Source organism: Bactrocera oleae, chromosome 4 (assembly GCF_042242935.1).
Source record: "Bactrocera oleae isolate idBacOlea1 chromosome 4, idBacOlea1, whole genome shotgun sequence".
Taxonomy (NCBI): Eukaryota; Metazoa; Arthropoda; class Insecta; order Diptera; family Tephritidae; genus Bactrocera; species Bactrocera oleae.
This window is the reverse complement of record NC_091538.1, coordinates 19,157,815-19,166,743: the sequence shown is the minus strand read 5'-3', so window position 1 is coordinate 19,166,743 and position 8,929 is coordinate 19,157,815. Positions and strand designations below refer to the sequence as shown.

Sequence of the window (8,929 nt, the reverse complement as noted above, 5' to 3'; positions counted from 1 at the left end):
ATTGCAAAGACTCTACTCTCTACTAAGAACGAATTATTGAGTAAGGACGATTAGTCACATTACCATTTGCACAATTCTCTTTAGAGCGATTATTTGAATAGGCTTGGAACCATAAATAATGCACATCTTTGCAAAGATTAGGCTTCTTATCCAACTATGACGACACCAGCTTCCTTACAATGTATTTTACAAGAAATAATTTGCAAAGCATGCATAGCTCCCTTATCAGATGTAGTACATAATGATTGTGAGACCGATCATAACATATGGAGCGGTGGCTTGGGTTTGCAAAGCATCGTAGACTCCGGTAGGACTTCGACTCTCGACTGCAGCACTGGAAGTACCCTGCTTTAAATGACAGCAGAAGTATTTGGCAAAAGGAAGGTAATCTCGTCCCAGCAGATGAAGGCTCTAAGTGATGTAATGCCACTGGCCCTTCTTCCAAGGGACAGCATTACCAAACCAGTAAGCTTCACTAGAAAGTTCAAAGTTACCCTTGTCAGTTAGGCGAAATGATTCCACGCTGGACCTACTGCTAAGGGATAGCACTATCAAGTGGTACACCGACGGCTTGAAAACGGCGGATGGAATTGGTGCAGGGGTCGCAGGACCACGCACCAAGCTCTCCATAAGTTTTCCTAGCATTTTCCAGGTGGAGTTATATGCTATAAGTCCAACGCAACTATCGCAATATAAATATTGCCATACTCAGCGATAGTCAGGCGCCACTAAAAACGATCTCTGCTTTTGAGGTCAAATCGCTACTATGGCAAGAGTGCATAGAACGGCTGAACAGCCTATCAAGCCACAATAGAGTGCACCTCATTTGGGTGCCTGGTCACAGGGGTATAGCCGGAAATGAACTGGCTGACGAGTTGGCCCGCTCTGCAGCCTCCACAAAAATAGTAGGACCAGAACCGTACATAGCGGTTGGTTCACCACACAACATTAAAGAGCTGCTCCGTAAAGAGGAAAGAACAGGCAGGGGACATTGGCAATATCTCCAAGGCATGCTCCATTTAAAGCTGCAATTAATCGCGCGAGAAATAAATTTCGGCTAATTGTCGTGTTTTACACCGAACTTGTCCGGCTCAATAAGCATTTATTCAACATGGGCTTAGTCTCTTCTGCAAACTACCGGTTCTGTGACATTGAGCCGGAAACCCCAGAACACCTGCTGGTGGACTGCACAGCAGTCTGCAGACACAGAATTAAGGCCCTGGGATCCATGTTTCTAAACAGGATCGCATCGCTTCACAAGCACCCAGCAGAATGTTGGAGTTTATCAATATGCTGGGGCTAGATGAGTCGTTGTGACGTAGGGTAGGGCAAAATAGACCATAGGTCGCGGTGCATGCCTCTATCTACATCTATCTCTCTATAGCTCTTTTCAAACTTTAAGATCTAATTATGGGTAAATGTAAACTGTACCAAATCCTAATATATGCTGGGAATAAATATATATTAAGAACATCGAACGGGTTGTAGGAATTAAGATAAATATATTCTTCAAGAATATGGTGCCCAACATCTTTTCTGCCAAAGTATTTTCCGTACCTTTCAAAAATGTCATTAACGCCTTAAAGCATGTTTCGCCAAATTAAATGCAATATTCAGCGAAAAATCTATTTCTTTAACCAAACTTCCACAAGTTATTATCGCGTGATCCGTCAGCTTAACTAAATTTTCGCCATAAATTTGTTGCAATTACTTATTATGCAAGTAAATAACTTCGCTCTGTTTCCAAGACTTCAAGAGTGGTATTGAGGTTGAGTGGCGATCTGTCGCTCTTCATGTGGATTTGTGACAGTTGTCAACTGAAATGCCTCAAGAGGCCCTAAACCAACACCAATGCTACTCTGCTGACTCAGCTGGACGGCTGGCTTGCTTGCTGGATAATTGGAAAAAGCTGGCATTTTGCGCTCGTGCTGGCATCTGAGGCTTTGCATTTGCCGCAAGCGAAATGTTGAAAGCGAATGAAGGCGAAGAAGTGAGCAAAAACGAATAGCAAAAATAACAAAAATTGCAACCGCAAAAAATTGTCATCAACAATTTTTTATGCTTTCCTGCTGTCGTCTAATGAGTCTAAAACCATCAACGATCATTCCATGCGCCTGCAAGTATACAACAACGACAAATTGTAAATTAAAATTCCACTGCTTTAACAATTAAGCAAGAAGTTAACGCTTTGAAGCGTATATGATTAACCCATCGTAAGTTAGCTGATGACTTTAGACATCAGCTTTTAATGCGAAAATAGAAGCGATGTAAAATTAACAAAGAAAAGAGGAGAGAACCAAAATGTTGGTAAAGAAAGATACAACAACATGGAGATAAAAAAAGTCACACGAATGTATATATATATATATATATATATCTGTATGTAATATCCCAAGCTTGTAGGTAGTTGTTTCTGCGTCTGTCTGGATAATTTGAGGTAGCTGATTAGCTGCTTGAGTAGTAATGACTTTGGTTTTCTTTAAGGCAATCCAATTGTAGGGTTAGGGTTTTTTTATTTGTAGTCTACTACTTTTCTTCTTAACTAGTGCCTAATTACTCCTTCTATGGTAGCTTCAACCATAAACTTCAGGTTATTGCCACAAAGAATATAAGTGATTAATTATCACAACTTCAAAGTGAAACCTAGACAAAAATTTAACAAAGGACATGAAGGTAACTGCAGAAACTCTAAACAAACGTAATATTCTGCTACATAAGCTGAGCAGTATAGTAAAAAAAATATGCACAACTAATTGTAAGCAAACTTTATTCTACAATAATTTTATTGCTCACAAAAAATATTTGCATACATTTAGGATGAAATTGGTTGCTCGTCTTTAAAACATTTTTGCATACAATTAGAGCTATATCATATTGGAAAATAAAATACAAAGTGACAGAAAAAATTCTAAGGAGATCTATAACCCTTATTTATGTTAAATCTAAAGTCAAACTTACGTGAGCATAGCATAGTGGAAAGAAAGTCCAAGATATCCACAGTACACTGAATACTTGAAGAAATTCGATTACTGCTTTGCTTTTTTAATACCGAATCAAATCCTAATTTTAGATTTGATCTAAAATAGTCGAGAAAATTAGTAACACTGTCAGAGCCTAGCAAAATTGCCTGTGAAAATTTTACTTTTTTGTGTACTAACTGCTAAAGGACGAGAAACTTGATTAACTCTTATTTTCGACGGCAGATGGCGTTGCGAAAACCATTTTTCAATAACGTTTTTAAATAAGTAGTATTAAAATATTTTCCAAAAGTAAGTTCAGTTAATGAGCTAGCATGTGGTAATGGTAATTATAAATCAGCGATTCTCTAATCAAAAAGTGTTCGAAAATAAGGCTTGTTGTTCAAAATTAGCCTTCAGCTGACTGCCAACTCTCATCTTCACATTGTTTAATTAATCTGTTTTATGCAAAACCATTAAAAGCCATTAATATACACACACATATACATATAAATCGCATTCGAGTAGCATGTGCGGTATGTATGTGTGTCTGTGTCGATAGAGCATTTACACGAGTAAAATTTACATAAGATTTTTGGTGGTTGTGTGAAATTTTTGTGGTGGAATTTTCAGACCGGCACCAACACACACAAGCATGAGTGTGTAAATATGTCTAATATCTATGTGCATTGAAGGTTACTCGTGTCTGTAGCAGGAAGTTGTGTGTGAAAGAGAAAAAATACTTAAATGTGTCTAATTTCAAACAATTTGGGGTTGTTTAGCCTGGCAGAAGTGTAGATATTAGAAAAAGAATGATAAAAAATGTCTGCTCATACTTTGTGCGTGTATTGAAAAATATTTGTGGAAAATATGTGCAATTTTATAAAAAGCGACGCATCAAAATAAAATGCCGACGTTTCCACATGCGTTCACGCCTCGCGGCTATCAACGAAGATGAGTTGGCAATTTGCATGCAATAGATGTGGAGGAGTCTATGCGCTCCGTAGAAAGCAAAAGAAAAATAAAACGCGCTAAAATGTGTCGAAAGAAATTTGAACGAGTCTTTTGATAACATGATGCATATGTATGTGTGCTCTGAAAGCAAATTTATATGAAATATAATACACGAATCGACAATTAGCTGCTGGAATTTTCAGGAATTTAATGAACAGCATGTTTTGCGCCTAAAGGCAGACTAAAGTGTGAAAAGTAAGTGATTAGCTGCTATGACTGTGTATGTGTGTGTGTGGTATGTGTATTAGCCAAGTATTTTTTTAATAAAGAAGGAGTAAATGAAGCACTTCAAAATTAAGTTGGCAATTGACGGAAATGTTATGAGTTTTTGAAATTAAAACTTTATTTGGGTTTCACTTTCACCAGCACTTCCATAAAATTTGTCGTAATAGCATCAACGATTGAGATTGGTAGTTAGAAAAGAGAGTGAAGGCAAAAAAGTAGTGGGAACACAACACTTAATCGTACTATGTGGCAGCAATCTTAGAAAAAATAAATTTTACAATTTTGCGTTACAAGTTTTAATATGAAATTCATGAAGCTTCCGCCACTATTTTCCTGGCGGTTCTACGAGCAGTACTTAATTTATAGTTTACTTTTCTATTCATTATTATTATTATTATTACTTATAACTGTTAAAAAAATAACTTGAATTTATGCCAATGTCTTAAAAATAACTCTAAATTAGTATGTAGTTTTTTAATCTCCACACAGAGTTAATAAAACAAAAGTATGGTGTGATAGGAAAGTGATTGCCTTCGGTCACTTTTGACCCATTGTCAACAAGCTTCATTTGTAAAAAGTAACGATTTCCAAAAAATGTAGGCTAAAATAGTTTTGCAAAGCTTCATTTTACCACGTAAGGCAATTGAGGACTCAGGATTCCGCGCCACTGAAACATACTTCGATCTATTAATTATAATCACTTATGTACTCGTATATGTGGCACTCTCCTTTCGGTAACACCTCTGGCAGCCAACTTATTGTAAACTGAGCCCACTAAAGCCTGGCTTACGCATCAATTAAGCTCGTTTTATTACTAATTGGATTATACATTTAAGTTATACTGGTTTTTGAGTTTAGAGCCAATTTAGTCTTTAACTTCGCTTAATTATGTGTTTTGTTGTAGAAGTATTCTAACGAAATATACATATTCGATTTATAAAGTTATGCTGTTACTCTAAAGTCTCTTTTTGAACGACAAATGTAGCTATAGATTCGCGATCTAATTAAAAATATTCATCTTATCCCTGCACCAGAAAGTAGAACACAATGAGCGATGAACGAATAAAGCCTTGCTCAACATAAAGGATGCACTCGAATAAAACATAATTTTCAATTAACTCAACGTTTGAAAGCAGGTTGCAGGGTTTACGAGCAGAGTGTAATACTAGTGCTTCAATATTAATTGTCTGGCTTGAGAACTTTACGAAGTTGCACTCATTTAAGGCTCTGCATTTTCAGTTGAAGATTTTTAGAAGGTCCTCATTTCAGTTTTCTAGTTGGATTAAAAAAGTAATAGTTCAATAAAGGAAGAATACAATGTTGAAGAATCACCAAAAAGCTTCTTTTCGCTTGATTGTCAACTGATTGTCAGAAAATCTGATATCGATAAAAGTTGCGACATTACGAATATTTTAATTTTATTTTAACAGAGGAAAGAGTACTTTTGTTAGTATCTCGAAAAGCGCAAGCCTTTGAAGTATATTATTTTTTTTATTAAGGGTTTCTTCTTCTTCTTCTTTGCCACTAAAACCGGGGGTCGGTCTGAGCCGAGAACATAAAACTTCGCTAGTTGCTTCTATACTTTGCGAGGTCAAGCCAGTTGTACATTCCACGTCCAGACTGGTCCCTTGGTCCACTTGGCCCTTACATTGAATGCATGGGCGCCCTTGCTTCTGTTGTCCACCCACGAGGGGTCTAATCAAAGGAGCTTTCCGCTAGAGCATCATCTTCCTGGCGAACGATATGACCTAACTAGCTCATTTGTTGGATCCTTATACGCTTAACTGTAGCCATTCTCTTCGATATTTATCGCTAGCAGGAGCGGTTCCAAACTTACGGGGAACAGTTCTCTAAGATGATCTAAGTGCTTCCTCAACTCGGTTCGTCATCCGCGCTATATATTAGGACGGGATCGATGAAAGACTTATAGAGTGCATTATTTGTTCGTCGAGTCGAATCTGCTTCTCAATTGCCTATCGATCCCAAAGTAGCACCTGTTGGCAAGCGTTATTCTGAGCTTGATCTCTAGGCTTCAATTGTTGTCAGAGTCCTTCACTTTTTCAAATTTATAGCTACCAACAGTGATGTTGTTCACATTGCCATCTGTGGCCTCCAGGTACTTTGCTTTGCCTTCGTTACCACAAGACCCACCTCTTTCGCTACTTTTCCAAGGCTGGAACAGACTGGCTGGGGGCTCAGTTGAGGTATGGCATATCAATATCATCTGCATACAATAGTAGCACTGTACCTATAGAGTACACAGTGCTACTACCGTTCAGATTAGCGACGCATATCACATATTCCAGCATTATATTGAAGAATACGGCTTAGTACTTGTATGTTTAAAAGTAGGAGAGAAACAAAAGATCAAGTGATTTTCATTAACCGTTTTCAAATGTTTATATGTCCGGTTAAGGTATTTAATCATAGGTCACAAAATTCCATATTTGTTTATTATTAAAACTAGTAGTTAAGTATACGACAGACACTTGAGGCCAAGTTCTGTTCGCAAAAAACTTTTACTGCAAAATCACCTCTTATTTAACATGAGTATATTTTTTCTTAAAACAGCTTCTCATATAAATCTACTATCGCCCACAGCGCGCTCAAAGCTTGCTATGTTTAGACTCAAAACAAAAATTGAAGAAAACGCTTTATAATTAACAGCTGTTTCACTTCTAGTCGTAGGATATTTCACTAAGTTTACACAAATATTTTCTTAACAACAACAACTATTTTCAATAATTATAAAATAGACATTCTACATAGAAAAAAATTGTATATAAAAGCTTTTAAGAAAAATAAAAACCGCAGGAAATGAAGAAAATACCAGAAAATTAAATAATAAAATAATGAAGAAAATTGCAGCCATAAGCAAATGCGTGATGCGTAAGTGGAATTGCAACTAATTTGTGTGCGCGTGTGTGTGTGCGGCCGACTAAAGTGCCATGCAAATGCCAATAATCAACCACCAAAGCAGAGGCACGCAACAGAAACACACACGTACACCCACGAATGCACTTCTCAGCGCACCAAAACTGAAGACAGTCACTGTGCCACCGACAGAAACACCAAGCCCACCACTTTCACCACCACCACCAAATGAACCAACAATTGGCGCCACAGGCAACCAACAAGTGCTGGTTAGCATACAAGCGCGTGGCTTAGGAGGCAGAGAGTAGTGGCAGCGCAATAAGGCAAGGAGGCAACTGGAACAGCAATGACATTAGCGCTACTTCGCTGCGGTGGCCTGAGGTCGCTCCGCGGCATCGGTGGTTGTTGTGCACATGCCCACACAGTCACTTACACTTATATGTATGTATTTATGTAGATGTATACGCCAGTATGCAGTATATTCCTTTATTAGCGCGAATACTTGTCTGTTGCAGCTTTCCTTCAGTGCCTTGGTGCCCCCCAGCGTTCGTGCCTCTTCTTCTTGAATTGTAAGCGACATTGCAAATTGCTTGTACTTCATTTGCTGCGCAAACGTTAAGGCGACGATACTTATTAATGTGTGTGTATATATGTATGTTTTTATTCCGCTCTCGCCACTATTTTAATATATAAATTGTGTGTGTGTATGTGTTGGCGTGCGAGCCTGGGATAATGCAATCTGTCGCCAAATAACAATGACCGCAATTTTCTTATGCAATTCATTAAGTACTTTTTATGTGTGAGTTAATTAATTGTACTTATACATGGGTATGAAGCTGTACAAAAGTAGGAGAACGAATGTCAATAAGGGGTATATAAAAATAAAAGATACAAAATGTTTAGTAAAAAAATCATAATTTAAATTTAAAACATTCCAAAACAAAAAACCGTTACTTTCGGTTGAACCGAAGCTATAATACCCTTCACAGATACAAAATGATTCCTTACAAGAATTTGATTTGATCGGTCAGCAGATTGCTCCATTGCCTTTGGAAAATGCCCAAAAGAAAAAGCAGGAAATTAAATGTTCTACAAAAATGTCTCTAACATTTTTTTTGTAAATTTAACCATTTAAAAGTTATTAGCAGCTGAATTTTGATTATTTTAAGGCACATTTTTTTCTTGAGAACTAATAACCCAATGCTAAACAAGAAACAATGTTAACTTCGGTTGCACCGAAGCTATAATACCTTTCACTAGTATATTTTTTATAGCATAAAGGGGTATAAAAAGATCTTTATTTTGATTTAAATAAAACAGTTTTCTATATAGGAACTTGATTTTGATATTTCAGGTTGCCATATGCAATAGCGAGCCGATCTGAAGAATTTTTCGGAGATTACATTGTTGCTTTAGATAATAATCAATTTCTTGAAAATATCTTGTCCCATGACAAAGCTTTCCATACAAGCACTTTATTCCGATTGTTCAGTTTATATGGCAGCTATATAAAAATTATAAAAAAATTAAACTAGAAATATAGATTCTAATTCTAAATAATATATTTATATTAAAAATTATTTTATATAGTTATTCAAAAATATGAACAATAATTAGTACGAAAAAATAATGCAAGTTTTTCTTTATTTTAAAGTTATTACCTCGAAATATAATAAAAGCAAAACGAAATAGTTGAACACTTCAATACTCTAAAAACATGTTACTACAGAATATTATAGTTTTGTTCACTTAACGGTGTTTGTAATAGAGCTATATATTTGTAAATGTACAGGATGACGAGGCGAGTTGAAATCCAGGTGACTGTCTGCCTTTGCGCCCACAAAATCCGATTAAGCAAA

General features: G+C 36.6%; 1 long non-coding RNA gene across 1 annotated transcript; it reads left to right on the top strand.

Annotated features, from left to right (window-relative positions):
• Positions 1 to 6,991: 6,991 nt before the first annotated feature.
• On the top strand, positions 6,992 to 7,848 carry LOC138857204 (uncharacterized). The gene is made up of 2 exons (XR_011396237.1): positions 6,992 to 7,511; positions 7,586 to 7,848. It is a non-coding gene; the product is annotated as an uncharacterized lncRNA (long non-coding RNA).
• Positions 7,849 to 8,929: the final 1,081 nt, after the last annotated feature.